At 45.0% G+C, this 14205-nt stretch overlaps 1 protein-coding gene across 1 annotated transcript in view; it reads left to right on the top strand.

The window, feature by feature from the left end:
- Positions 1-2478: 2478 nt before the first annotated feature.
- The window catches only part of TAFA4 (TAFA chemokine like family member 4), a 189477-nt gene continuing 177750 nt past the window's right edge, over positions 2479-14205 (top strand). Inside the window, exon 1 of the mRNA XM_045991427.1 lies at positions 2479-2733. The gene's annotated coding sequence lies outside the window, so the exon portion shown is untranslated. The remainder of the gene's footprint in view (positions 2734-14205) is intronic.

The raw sequence follows: 14205 nt of genomic DNA, 5'->3' as shown, positions 1-14205 counted from the left end.
GTAAATCTCAATTCATCAGATCATTTTGGCTTCTTGCCATTGCACAAAAGAAATGGGAAAATCGTAGATGGTGCTTAACTGTGCCATCTTACCTTAGAATCATACTTTTATTAATTTGCTCGGGCTGCTCTAGCAAAGTATCACAAATTGAGGGGCCTAAACAACAGAAATTATCATCTGTCAGTCAGCGTCAGATCAAGACGTTGGTAAGTTTGGTTCCTTCTGAGGGTTGAGAGAGTGAGTCTGTCCTATGCCTCTCTCTTCTGCCAGAGGTTCGTCTGCCATCTTTGGCACTCCAAGTAAGATCACATTCCAAGGACTAGGGGTTACGACATCAGCATATGGATTTGGAGGACACACACCCCTAACAATATTGAACACCCAGGAGGGGAGAATATGTTATTAGATAGAGCCACAAAATCATTAAATTTGTTTTTTTCCCCATCAGGATAGGTAAACTTCAGTCCGGGGAAATTTGGACTTAGAATTCTAACAGCAGTGCTTAACTGAACAGACCCACGGCAGGACCATGCTTGACTCTAAGTTCCCAATCAATAAATATTTGGTGAATGAGTGAATGTGGAGTACTTCTAAATCACTTAGTCCTTCAGCTCTTCCAAGTCTTTGTTCCAAAGGTCAGGCGACAACTAGCCTGACCACTACCTTTAAAATCACGTCCACCCCAGGCCTAATCTCCCTTTCCACACTTCACTTCTCTGTCATACACCTTCTATTTGACCGTATTTTACTTACCATGTTATTGCCTGTGTTCCTTCACTAGACCATCAGCTCCATAGGAGCAGGAATTTTTCTAGGGTTTTTTGTTGTTACTTTTGTAGATATCAGCACCTGTTTACAGTGCTTGACACAGAGCAGACTCTCTATTTCATTGAGTGAATGAATGAATGGTCTCTGGAGAGAGGTCTGGCATCTCCTGGCATGTTCTCCTTGCATCTGTTCTCATTCTCCCTAGAATCTCAGCACAAAGAGACATCTCAAAGATCATGCCCCGTCTCTGATGCTTGAATTCCCTCCAAGACTGGGGACTACTTGGTAACAGGACTGTCTTTGACTCGGAGCCCCAATTTTGATGATAAAAGAGCCAAGAATTCAAAGTGTTAAGTGATACATAAAATAATACGGTGTGGGGTATGTGTGTGCATAGAGCAAAGGTATCGAGAAGAGAGACAGGAAGGCTCCCATATGTTAGCTCAAGCAATAGGCTCAGAAAAGGGCAACTAGACTCTGGAGCGCAGCTGGGGCAGGATGACGCATTATTTTATATCAATGCAGAGTTAAAGGATCAGAAAATGGTAAGGCAAACCATGAACAGTGAACAGCGTAGTGGTATAGAGCAATGCTTCTCAAACTTTATGCGTCTACTAACCACCGGGGGATCTTGTTAAAATGGAGTGTCCGATTCCAGGGTGGGATCTCAAAGTCTGCATTTCTAACAAAGTCTCCGGCGGTGCCGCTTGTAGATTACACTGAATATTAAAGAAAGTGGATTCTGCAACCGGACTTGCTGGGTTCAAATTACACACAGTCACCGCGGCTTACTGATGAGTAAATTAGTCTTTTTGTGCCTCAGTTTTCTTATCTATAAAATGGAGATCAAACGAGGTATTCTCTGTAAATAAATACTATTTAAATGTCACGAATTCAACTCGGAGAAGGGACACGGGAAGAGGGCTTAGCACGGAGTGCGAGTCAAAGAAGTCGTAGCTGTACTTTAATAATTTTTTTTAAGATTTTATTTATTTATTTGACAGACAGAGATCACAAGTAGGCAGAGAGGCAGGCAGAGAGAGAGGAGGAAGCAGGCTCCCCACTGAGCAGAGAGCCCGATGCGGGGCTCGATCCCAGGATACTGGGATCATGACCTGAGCCGAAGGCAGAGGCTTTAACCCACTGAGCCACCCAGGCACCCTGTACTTTCATAATTTTTAAAATGAGAAAGTATTTCAGCATTGACCTGTGTGCGGGTTTCCCTCCTCTCCCATGCAAGCAAGTTACATAAGAAGCCGGATTAGTTATGCCTGTGTTAGGCTCAGGGAGGCCAACGAAGCCTGTTTGCAAACTGTTTGGGGTCTTCGGATGGAGACACCCTGCGTGCGGATCGTTTTTCATCGGGAGCCGAACCCTAAATTCCACTCCCTTATGCAAGGCTCCCGCGGCTCTCAGGTATTGGGAAAGAATACCTTTCCGCGGCACCTGCCTGCGGAGTGCTGGCCACAGCGAGGCGCTCGGGAGAGGCGCTGGGAGCCGAGCGGGGGCGGGAGGGTGGGGGAGGGCGACAGAGCCAGAGGTGCGGGGAGGGAAGAGGGCCGGCCCACGTGGACCACCCGGCCGGGCGGGGGCAGGGGCCAGGCGGCCCGGCCAATCAGCGCGGCCCGTGGTGGGCCCGGCCCCTCCCGGCCCGCGCGCCCGCCGGCTCGGCTCCGCACTGCTCGCTGCGCGCGGCCGGGACGGGGCGCACCGACCCCGCGTGCGGCTGCAGCGGGACCCCAGGAGTGGAGTGGCACCTGAGCTTCTGCAGCCGCTGCTTTTCTGCGGCAGTTTCCGACGTGTCTTCGGAGAGACCTGAGAACTTTCACAGTGAGCCTGCGGGGTGATGGGCCACTCCCGGGGCGCCCGCGGGGAGGTGGCCCGGTGAGCCTCCTCCGGCTCCTGTGCAGAGATCCGAGGCGCGTCCTGGACGCGCCTGCCCGACTCGGCTGCGGCCCTAGTCAAGTAAGAAGGGTAGGAAGGGCGGAAGAGGGGTTGGGAAGACGGGGTTGGGGTGGCGCTGGACCCAGTATTCAGTATCTGTCTCGTGGCAGGTGGCTGCCTCTTGGGCTGGTACCGACTTGGCTCGGGGCAGCCCCCCTCATCCCGACGCTCTTGAGCGGGCGTGACCTCCCATGCGGTAGTTGGCTTGCACCCCGAAGTTGGAAGCGGCGTTCCTAAGTGGGGATGCGTGGCTGACGGCCGGGCAGCGGGCGCTGCCAACTTCGGGGTTCGTATGTGCCTCTCACGGATCCCCTGGGGTGCTCCTTGGCGGCCAGAGGGACCTCTCGATGGATCGGTATCAGTATGGGGGTGTGGAGCGTGAACTCGGGGTGAGCGGTTGTTTTGGAGAAGCCGGCTTTGGGGCTTCATCCCTTGGGTCTGACCCTGGCCCTTATAGGAGCCACTTTAGCCTACACCCGAAACCCTGGTTGCGGGGCTCTTGCAGGAAGGACGCTGCGTGCACCCGGGGCGCATCTTTCAGTTGAAGCGCTAAGCTTCAGTCCACATAGGAAACTAGAGCGTGTCTGGAAGTTCCGTCTCTTCCCCCTTGAGGCACCTCGGATTTGTCCACCAGGCTGGAGTGTCTGTGTTGCTTCCCGTCTTCTTCAGACCCTCTCTTGCCTCATTTGCCTTGACAACCCGCTCCTGGAAAGGAGAGCGTCTTTAGTCCTAAACTCATGGCTTGGGAAAGATGGGAGGTGGAAAGTCTGGTGTCCTGCGCTTAGGGGGGCAGCTAAAGCCAGCGCGGTGCCACTGGTGCGTTTTTCTCCTGAATCGGTATCATTTTAACGTCTGGGGGTTCCACGGATGCCACTGAGAGCCTTAGCCAAGCTATAATTCAGCCCCCGGGAAGAGGTACATTCACAGGTTCATGGACTCACTGAGAACTACCCATGTGCTCACATCCGTCCAAATCCCTAGCCGGGATTTAAGGACCCCCTTTGGTGAAGCATCTGCATCCCTGTACTCTTTTTCCCTTTAACTTTTCCATGGCCGTCTCTCCAAGGCCAGCAAGGTTGATGTGATGTGACAGGCGATCCCCGTGTGTGGGGATGGGCGTGTTCAAAGCCTTGGTGGGCTTCTTTCTCTAATATCCTTGCTAGAAGGATTGTGGGCACCAACCTGAAAATCCCACCTGCACACCCAGACAACCACACCTGCCCAATCACAATATAATCAGTGTTTTTCCACTTGGTCATTCTTGAGCAGATGTATGACTTAAAAAATTCTTCAACACTTCGCTGCGGGTTTACAGTGACAAGCGTTCCTGCTAAGTTTGTAGTTATAAATCAGTGCACAAGCCCAACACTTCCTTTGAATTGGAAATACAGATCTTAATAAGGCAGCAGGAGAACGGTTTTCAGAATCATCGTGACTAATGAATGATGACTTAGGTCCTCCCAAACTGACCGCGTGAGTTGGCATTGCTCATTTGTGCAAGCAGCTCTCTTCATATGTGTGGACATTTCTCCATCAATAATCTCATAAAGCTGTGTTTCAAGGCTTCCTCCCTCAGTTCTGCTCATTGTTCTGCTTTGCGTGACTTTTCTGTCTTCCCTCTGTGCCGTTTTCACTACCCTTTAACACTTTGAAATTTATTACAGGGTTTTAAGTCACGATCTGACTTGGCCAATTTTCCCTCTTAAAGATGAGAAAGTTGTTATTCCCAGAAAAGCAATAGCTGCTAGTTTGCTTATTTTTTCAACGTCTTTGATTTTTTTTTAACTTGTCTCCCAAACACACATACAAACCCTATAAATATCTCTACTTAATTACTTCATTGGAGGCAACATTTCCGTATCTCTAGTACTAGAAGGTTCTAGGTCACTTGAATTTCAATATTCATTTTTTGCTTTTTTTTAGAGAGGTGTATTGTTTGATGACCTAGTTCCATTTAGTCTAAAAAAAAGTCTTTGTCCCCCTGACTCCTTTTCAGTGGCACATAGCCTTTCTCTAATAGCTGCTTTTATCTGCACAGCTCATTTGTTGTTACACTTAATATAATACCTTGTTATGTAAATGACATGTTGATGCATATGATATTAAAACTGCATTCACTGGGGATTAACCCATGGGGATGACATCATCACGAGCCAATCCTCTATCTGATTTGAACATGCATTGACAAGAGTCACATTATCATGTTGAGCAAGGGTTCTATATTGCCTGTGATGAATAAGAGAAAGAGGGAAGTCATTTTGGCTCTTTCTAACTCTCAATTAGCTGCCCAGTTGGAGAGTGTTGGGGATTTCTATACTAAGAAGCTTAGCTTAATAAAATTCTCAGATTGCAGTTTATAGATCTCCTTAGAATTTGCAGAAGTATGTATGCCTCCTTCTTTGGGAGTTTTTTACGCTACATTTTGGCTCTATTTCTTTACGAATATGGAGAGATGTCATAGTAAACGGACTAGTCTTTTAAGGTTTTGTTTTTGGTCTCAAGATAGATGGAACATCTAGTTGATGGATTCATTTGTATACATGTGTGCATTTCATCAGGTGTAGGAAAAATAAATCTGCTAAGATTAGCAAAATGACTTCCAAGTCCCAGAGCCAGTGGTAGTTGACTGGGAGATCATACAGTGGACTTTCTCCTCATTCGTTAGAGAGATCCAGGATTGAGGGTGAGGGACAGGCGAGAGGAAAAAGACGTCCACAAGGGGATTGGCGGAGGGATCTTGGCCACATCAATCACTTCATAGCTATTTGTTTTGAAAACATTATTAGAAAAAGCTCCCACCCTTCCTAACAGTTCTTACTTACAGACATAAGCTTGAGTTACACTTCGTAATAATAGCCCACCCAGTTCGTGATCTCGGCAACTCCCCTCTCACAAGAAAAGAATGAACTTTGGCTCCCCATCACAAAGTTAATTCTTTGTGTTTTACAGTTGTTAGTCAAACTAAATCATTTTCTTCCGTAAAGTCAGTGAAAAGGACTCGTGTGTGTGTGTGTGTGTGTGTGTGTGTGTGTGTGTGTGTGTTTAAACATAAGTTTAATTGCATAATCTGGTTTAAAGGCTCAAACACTCACAGAATTTTAAATCTGGAGAGTACCTCAGGAGTTCAGTATTCTAAAAGATCAAGGGTAGAAGGTGTTATGACTTAAGCCCATTACCTTGTAAAAAGAACTGGTATCCTAACCTTCTAGCCCAGTGCCCTTTCCTGACTTTTCCGATAAGGGCCTGCAGAGTGGTGTTGGGATGCTGGAAGGACCCCTCATTTCAGCTGCGTCTGCAGAGCAGGACCGTGTCCCCCTCTCTTCCTATCAGGGATCAGTTAGAATATTAGGCTGGTTGAACCCAGCTCAGGGATTCAACAAACTGTATGCAACCACTAGCCTTGGGCTGCTTCCTAGTAGCTGTCCTAGTATTTGCAGTTAGAAAAGACACACTTCTAGGGGCGGTGGCAGTGGAAGAGGGTGGGGTCGGGTGACTCAGTTCGGTCCTATTTGAGCATGTGGAAGGACACAAGCGTTGAAATGAAGATGAGGCGCGATGGAAGGCTTGAGAGCTCAGAATATTAATTTATTGTGTAATCTGTCTCCTCTGCCATACCTTCTGCTTTTCAGTTGCTGTAAAACCAAACGGGTAGTTTGGAATAAAACTGTTTTCTGGCTTAGCTGTGAGTACTGCTAACGATGCCCTGCATTTGTTGAGCACTTAGTGTGGGTCAGGTATAGAATGTTGACGTTGATGAAACATCCTGGCTAATAAATGGCTTTCTCTCTGTGAATGAACTGTGGATGTCCGAAGAGTCATGAATCAAAAACCGTGTTGAATCTTTCTTTGGCACTCTTTTTAATTCAAAAGATGTCGGGATCTTACAGTAGTAAGTCATTAACGTGGACATAGATGATTTTAATTCAAAAGCCTGGGAGTGTCTGATATTAGGGAGTTCTTGTTAATGAAATGTTAATGAAATGACAAATAAAAACAAGATGCTATATTTAGAAAGATAGGCAGGTAGTAAAGATGTTGCTAATTTGTCTCCTTTCGTAAGACTGTTTATAGTATTGTTAGTGGAGAAGAATAGCATATCTCTTTTAGAAAAATGCCCTTGCATTTCTTATAAAGAGAAAACACTAAGCTTCTTTATTAAATAAAAATGTGGTATTACAGAAAAGAAATAAGCTACGTGGGTTTTTTGATTTGTTGTATTTTTTTCTGTTCTGAGTTTATTTCAAACTAGAAAGACCGTTGAACATTTCTGCAGCATTTCACTTGTCTTAACTAAAGGTGGAACTGTCCAAAACCCGAGTTATTATTAGTTTTTAAATGACTATTGCATCTGCTTAAATTCTCTGTTTCATATCTGTGCCACATGTCCCAAAGTCTTCTCTGAAAACTCACAGTTTCGTTTCTTTATTTTACTCAATTCTATTTCATCTTTTGCCTCGTGAATCCTGAAAGTACTGATGAGATTTTGGTCTTCCAGAGTGCAACACTGGGCCTCCAACTTGGACTTTAGGCACAGCGTTTAAAATAATCATAGAAGGTTTCCAACAAGGAAGAAACTTACAGACCATCTAGGGCAATGGTTTTCAACTGGGGGCAGTTTGGCTCTGTAGGGGACCTTTGCCAACATCTGGAGACATTTTTGGTTGTCTCAGTGTGGGGTGGAATTAGGTGTAGGGTGTAGAGAACAGGGGTGCTGCTAGACTCAACACTAAGGCATAAGGCAGCTCCCACAGCAAGGAATTCTGGGCCGCAAAATGTCATTGGTGCTGAGGTGGAGAAACTTGGATCCAGGGTGACTTTTGGGGCCCAGACCAGTGAAATGGCTTATCCAACATCCCCAGCTCCTTGTTTCTGGCAGGAACTGAGGTCTCTAATGCGTACACTAGGATTCTTTGCATCACACTAGGCTTGTTTTGAAGATGTCTTTTCTATTTGATTTCTTTAATTTATAAAGAAAATGCATTATGTGGGGTAGAAAAGTCAAACCCTGTAAAAGAGTATAAAAAGGAAAGTGAAAAAATGTACCCAGTCCTGCCATCGAGATAATACTTTTTCATATTTCAGTACATTTATTTCCAATTCCCTCCTTCTGCCTTTATCCACAGAGAGATGTTGAGACCACATCATTTTAGACAAATGGGGTCATATATCAAATAATCTGTACTGCTTAGTTTACTGGGCAAAGGGCCATGGGAAGACCTTTGGTGAACCCATGGCTGGGGAAGGAGTCTGGCATCTCTGAGGTCAGCCCACGTCCATGTGGTTAGGTGAAACCCCCTATTATGATGACTTTCTATGGGGTGTGGCCATTTACCTGCACTCCAGGGAGATTCAGATACTCTCTGGAGCCATTCTGGGAAGGATGACAATCTGGTAAAGAGAGTTCTAGGCCATTCTTTTTCATGGCTGTATGTTTTTCTATTTAAAAATGCATCTTCCTGCTGGTCATAAAAACACCCAAAGTTAAAAAGCAGCCTTGAGTTTTCTTTATAATGCATTGCTCTTTGCCAAAGACAGCAAGTTTCATAACGTCAGTGCTGGAATACATCCTTCAGTTTGATGTTTTATTATTGGTGTCCGGTTTAAGATTTTAAGCAATTTGAAAGCCAGACATATTTTATACAGCGGGGCATTTAATTAAGGCCATCCCAACATGTATTATTGGGGTGAGTTCCCTGCACATATCAGTGGGGCTAACAATTCACTGGGGCCTGCCATCTCCGTTACTATTTAAATCATTTGGCAGCTCTTCCAGAAGCAGATTGTAATGTAAACATCTGTTACCTTTTCTCTGCTTTCAGAAGTGATTATGCAACCCGGCTTCACATCCGAGACCCAGCTTTCTTCATCTATATTTTTGGATTAATTCGTTCTCAACACACACACACACACACACACACGCACACGCACACATCCACGGACATAAATCTAAAGAGCCGTAAAATTGGTTACCATGGGTCCAGTCCTCCCAGGATAAAACTCGCATCTTCTCCACATTCTGTCCTGCTCTTTGCAGACCGTTGGATCCGCTCAGGAACGTGGAGCTCCATTAAGCGAGCTGGGGGATGGCTAGGAGTCTGTCCCTGGTACATGTCTGGTTCTCCTTGTGTGCCGAATTTCCACTCGCCTCAGCCGGGGGCCTTTGGGGAATGAACTGGTTAAGATTTAAACATCCCCAATAAGGCCGCTTAGTACCAGTGGGGGTTGGGGTGGGCGGCAGTGGGCAAGGAGGCATTGAAATGGAATTGGATGTTAGAGAGCAAATGTCTATTTCATTAAAGTTTTCTGCAAGTATTTACCATTTTCACATGAGGGAGTCCTTGTTAAATATTTGCTTTGTTAGCCTTTGAAAGAAATCATCGTAGCTACAGTAGCTATCATTTGTTGAATAAGAATGTTGCTGGGTACTGCGCTGTTTTACTTGCTTTTTATTTTTTAAAGATTTATTTAATTGAGAGGTGGAAAGAGAGCGCATGGGGGAGGGGCAGAGGAAGAGGGGGAGAGAGAATCCTTAAGCAGACTCCCTCCTGATCCCTGAGCCTGACCTGGGGCCAGATCTCATGACACCAAGATCGGGATCTGACCCAAAACCAAGAGTCGGTCCCTCAACCGATTGTGCCACCCAGACAGCCCTATGCTAAGTATTTTTTTAAATTAATCAATTTATCTGACAGAGAGAGAAAGAGAGAGAGCACAAGTAGGTAGAGCAGCAGGCAGAGGTAGAGGGAGAACAGGCTCCCCCCTGAGCAGGGAGCCCGATGTGGGACTCGATTCCAGGACCCTGGGATCATGACCTGAACTGAAAGCAACTACCCAACTGACTGAGCCACAGACATCCCTACCCTAAGTGTTTTTAAAAATTGCACTAAAATACAAATACCGTAAGTTTATTAACCCTTTTTATTTTTAAAAATTTTTTATTAAGATCTTATTTTTAAGTTACCTCTGTGCCCAACGTGGGGCTTGAACTCACAACCTCAAGATCAAGAATCACGTGCTCTACCGACTGAGCCCGTTGGGTGCCCACTACTTCACCATTTTTTTAAGTGTGTCGTCTGGTGGCATTAAGTGTTGACGTTTTGTGTAGCCTTCCCCACCCTCCATCCCCAGAACTCTTGTTCATCCTGTAAAACCGAAACTCTGTGTCCATTAAACAGCAGCTCCCTACTCCCTCCTCTCAGCTCCTGGCCATCAGTTCTCTTTCTATCTCTTAAGAATGTAACGGCTCCAAGTACCTCGCTGAAGGAGAATCATGGTATTTTTCCTTTTGGGGACTAGCTTGTTTCACTTGCATAGTGTCTTCAAGGTTCATCCATGTTGCAACGTGTGTCAGAGTTCCATTCTCTTAAGGCTGGGAAACATTCCGTTGCACGTGTAAATCCCATTTTGTTGATCCGTTCATCTCTCGAGGTGGGTTGCTGCTACCTTTCGGCTACTGCGAATAATGCTCCCATGCACGTGGGTGTCCGGATATCTTCTTGAGCCTCTGTTTGCAGTTCTTCTGGGTATGAGCTCAGAAATGGAATTGCTGGATCATATGGTAATTCCATTCTTCATGCTTTGAGGAACCACCCATCGTACAGTGTTCCATAGAGGCTGTATCGCTTTACTGGCCTAAACATTTTTTTTTTTTAAGATTTTTTATTTATTTATTTGACAGAGAGAGAGATCACAAGTAGGCAGAGAGGCAGGCAGAGAGAGAGGAGGAAGCAGGCTCCCCGCGGAGCAGAGAGCCCGATGCGGGGCTCGATCCCAGGACCCTGAGACCATGACCTGAGCCGAAGGCAGCGGCTTAATCCACTGAGCCACCCAGGCGCCCCTGGCCTAAACATTTTTATGCTCTATCTCATTAAATCATCCCCCAACCCTTGGATGGTGGAGAGAGCCATCATCTCCTTTCTGTACACCAGGAAACTCAAGGACACTGGATGGGGCCACACAGGTGGCTTGTGGCAGGAACCACAGTGTGAGCCCAGGCAGTGTGGGAGAGCCAAAGCTCCCACTCGATCATTCATTCTTCCAGTTCAAGAAAGACTGGCTGAACACTGCATGTGCACGGCCCAGGTGTGGTGGGGGATAAGAGATAAATAACAAATATGTTTATTGCAAGGAAAAGCTCTCAAAGTCCTCATCTTGCCACACTAAGGAATTTGATTGAGACAGGGAGCCCCCATGGGCCACACTCACTGTGAAATCGGTGTTTGATCAAAATACTAAGAGGCCAGTACCGTCCACAATGGTTACTTGGGCTGCTTATATTAGTGCTGCCTCAAATCCTCTGGCGATTAACAACCGTGCGGCTCATGGTGTTTAGAATGCCATGCCAATGTTCGCTTCTCATCGGGGGTAGGGTGGGTAGCGGTGAGTGTAGACAGTGCAAGGAAATCATCGAGATCAAGATAAGCCTTAGGTAGGATCCGAGGGATGATTGCATTTTTATTTTACGGAGACCGTAGGCAGAGGACACAGGCATCTTTCCAACCAAAAACACAACTTAATGGAGTCACTGCGAAAGAAGGCACGTTTAATCACTTTATAGAATTAACAATTGATCAGTTTTGTGGTTCCCGAGTCCTTTATAAGCACCCCATGTTTATTCATTATTGTGATTGCACAGTGGAAGCCACTCTGCCTGATGTGATGAGCAGAAGCAAGATGCCGAGGCATTTAAATACACTTGAAATTAACGTTTGCACAAATAGGTGTCTGATGGGGTAGTCTAATTTGATTCTAAAGGCCTAGAAATAAGGCTGTAGCTAAGGGTGTCCTCCTGGGAATCCTAAGTCAGATATGTGTAGCTCACTTGCAAGGTTTCTGTATTATTTAAAAGGAAAAGGGCGATGTTTGGAACACAGCAGCCCCACGTCCTTCGTGGGTGAGTAGGGGGAGCAAAGTACCAGTAAGCTTGGCTGTTGATACTGGCCTAGCATATTGGGTTACCCGTAAGGATGGAGCGGCAAGCTCTAGTGTTCCTGAGAGCAGGGGAAAAGTCAGCTTGTCCTGATTGTCCTGATAGATGCTCGAACAAAGTACACTAATCGTTGTACGGAAGTATTCATCAGAGAAGGGAAATATACTCCTCAAGTCTGAAAGTTAAAGTCACCCTGAGAAAAAGGACTGGCAGAATTCCTAGAAAACTCCGTTTCTTCAAGACATTGGATTCCAAATTTACTCTCTTCACATTTACAAAAGACTCATGATCCCAAGTGTAAACTCAGTTTCTGGTTTGATGTGCAAATATTTCTGAACCATAACATAAACAGACACAAATGTACAAGCAGTCGACTCCATCCATATACAAGTTTCCAAGTCCTCATCGACTCAGAAGTCAACAATGAGCAGAGATGAATATAAGGTTTATGCTGATTGCAAAATTTTTTTGTCCTCTGAACATTCTGGATGTAAAAAATCTATTTCATGTTATCAAGTCTTGTCTGGTATGCCGGTATCCCAATTCCTGTTTTAATACGATTCTTTTTATTGAAGTGTAGTTGGCAGACAATGTTACACCAGTTTCAGGTGTACAGCATAGCAACAAGTGTATACTTTACGCTGTGCTCACCGCAAGTGTAGCTGTCCTCTGTCACCACACAAGGCTGTTACAGTAGCATTGGCCATATTCCTGTGTTGTATCTTTTATCCCCCTGACTTCCTCCTCGCATAACTGAAGCCTGTGTCTTCCATTTCCCTGCACCCATTTTGCCGGTTCCCCCAAGCCGTCTTCCCTCTGACAACCATCAGTTTGTTCTCTGTATGTATGGATCTGTTTCTGCTTTATGTTCATTTGTTTCTCAGATTCCACATATAAGTGAAATCATATGGTATTTATCTTTGTTTAACTTCCTTCCCTTAGCATAATACCCTCTAGGTCCATCCATGTTGTCACGAATGGCAAGATCGCATTCTTTTTTTTTAAATGGCTGAGTAATATTCCATTGTGTGAATAATATTCCGTTGTGTGTGTTCCATTGTCTGTGTGTATATATGTGGGTATATATACATATCACATCTTCTTTATTTATCCATTGATGGGCACTTGGATTGCTTTATATCTTGGCTATTATAAACAATGCTTCAGTAAACATAAAGCATAGGGGTTCATATATATTTTTGAATTAGTGTTTTCCTTTTCTTTAGGTAAATACTCTGTCATGGAATTACTGGACTGTGTGGTATTTGCATTTTTAATTTTTCGAGGACCTCTCTACTGTTTTCCATAGTAGCTGTACCAGTTTGCATTCCCACCAACATTGTGCTGGGGTTCCTTTCTCTCCTACAATTCTTCTTTTCACTGAGACTAGTGCATAAGAACCACCTGGAGGGTATTGTTAAAACACAGATTCCCAGGGTTCGCCCTCAGAGCTGCTGGTTCAGTAAATCTAGGCAGGAGCCCGAGAATTTGCAGTTTTGACGAGCTCGCCAGAGCACTGATGCGGTCAAGTCTATGCGTCACACCCATTGTTACCGTGTGTCTTTCAGAGTTAAAAAAATTTTAATACAGACATTTACATACAACCAGGTTGTTTTGGTTCGGTTGTGTGTTTCTCGTTTTGGAATATGCTGGTTAAGTTTGTCTAAAAAGTATAATTCTGAAGATGAATTTAAATCACTGAGCCCAGGGGCGCCTGGGTGGCTCAGTAGGTTAAAGCCTCTGCCTTCGGCTCAGGTCATGATCCCAGAGTCCTGGGATCGAGCCCCACGTTGGGCTCTCTGTTCCGCGGGGAGCCTGCTTCCTCCTCTTTCTCTGCCTGCCTCTCTGCCTAGTTGTGATTTCTCTCTGTCAAATAAATAAAAATATTAAAAAAAAAACAAATCACTGAGCCCAAAATACAAATGAGATGTTGTTTGGATCAGTGTTACATAGGAGAAACTGATTTTGATAATGCCCCTAAGTTTCTTTTAGAGCGTAAGGTATATTTTCCATAGTTAAGAACTTTTAGAATAAGAATCATATAGTTGTTTAAGTGGATATTGAGGCAATTGGGCTGTGCATAGCACGGAAGGAGCATAACATCTCCTTCTGTCATCTGGCTAATGTCTGTATTGACCAGGGGAAAGATGTGACTTGTACTTTCATATACTGTGGGTCTGATTTAAATTGTAATCCTGCCGGCAGGTGACACACAGGAATTTCGTTCTGGCTCCTGTATCGTTAAGACTCAGCAGATGTTCAAAGCTGATGTGGATTTAAGGTTTTATCCGTTCTGGGAATAACTGAAGATTCAGTTGGGACCAGAAGATGGAGTTGCAGATACAGTTATAGGGCTTGAGGGGGTATGGGAAGTTTTTGCAGATGCCTGGCTTGCTGCGTTCTCTTACCGCTTAGAGGAATAAATTATCATCTGTGTTCGCGTAAATGAAAAGCTTTCGGTTGATTTTACGTTGTGTTGCACCATTGACAAGAACTTGAAGTTTGCAAACCGGAGGCTTGAATGAAAAATGAATGAAAGAAGCAAACCCTGAAGAACTTGATTG

Source organism: Meles meles, chromosome 20 (genome assembly GCF_922984935.1).
Source record: "Meles meles chromosome 20, mMelMel3.1 paternal haplotype, whole genome shotgun sequence".
NCBI classification, from domain to species: domain Eukaryota; kingdom Metazoa; phylum Chordata; class Mammalia; order Carnivora; family Mustelidae; genus Meles; species Meles meles.
Note: the sequence above shows the minus strand (reverse complement) of the source record. Positions and strands in the feature narration are given on the sequence as shown.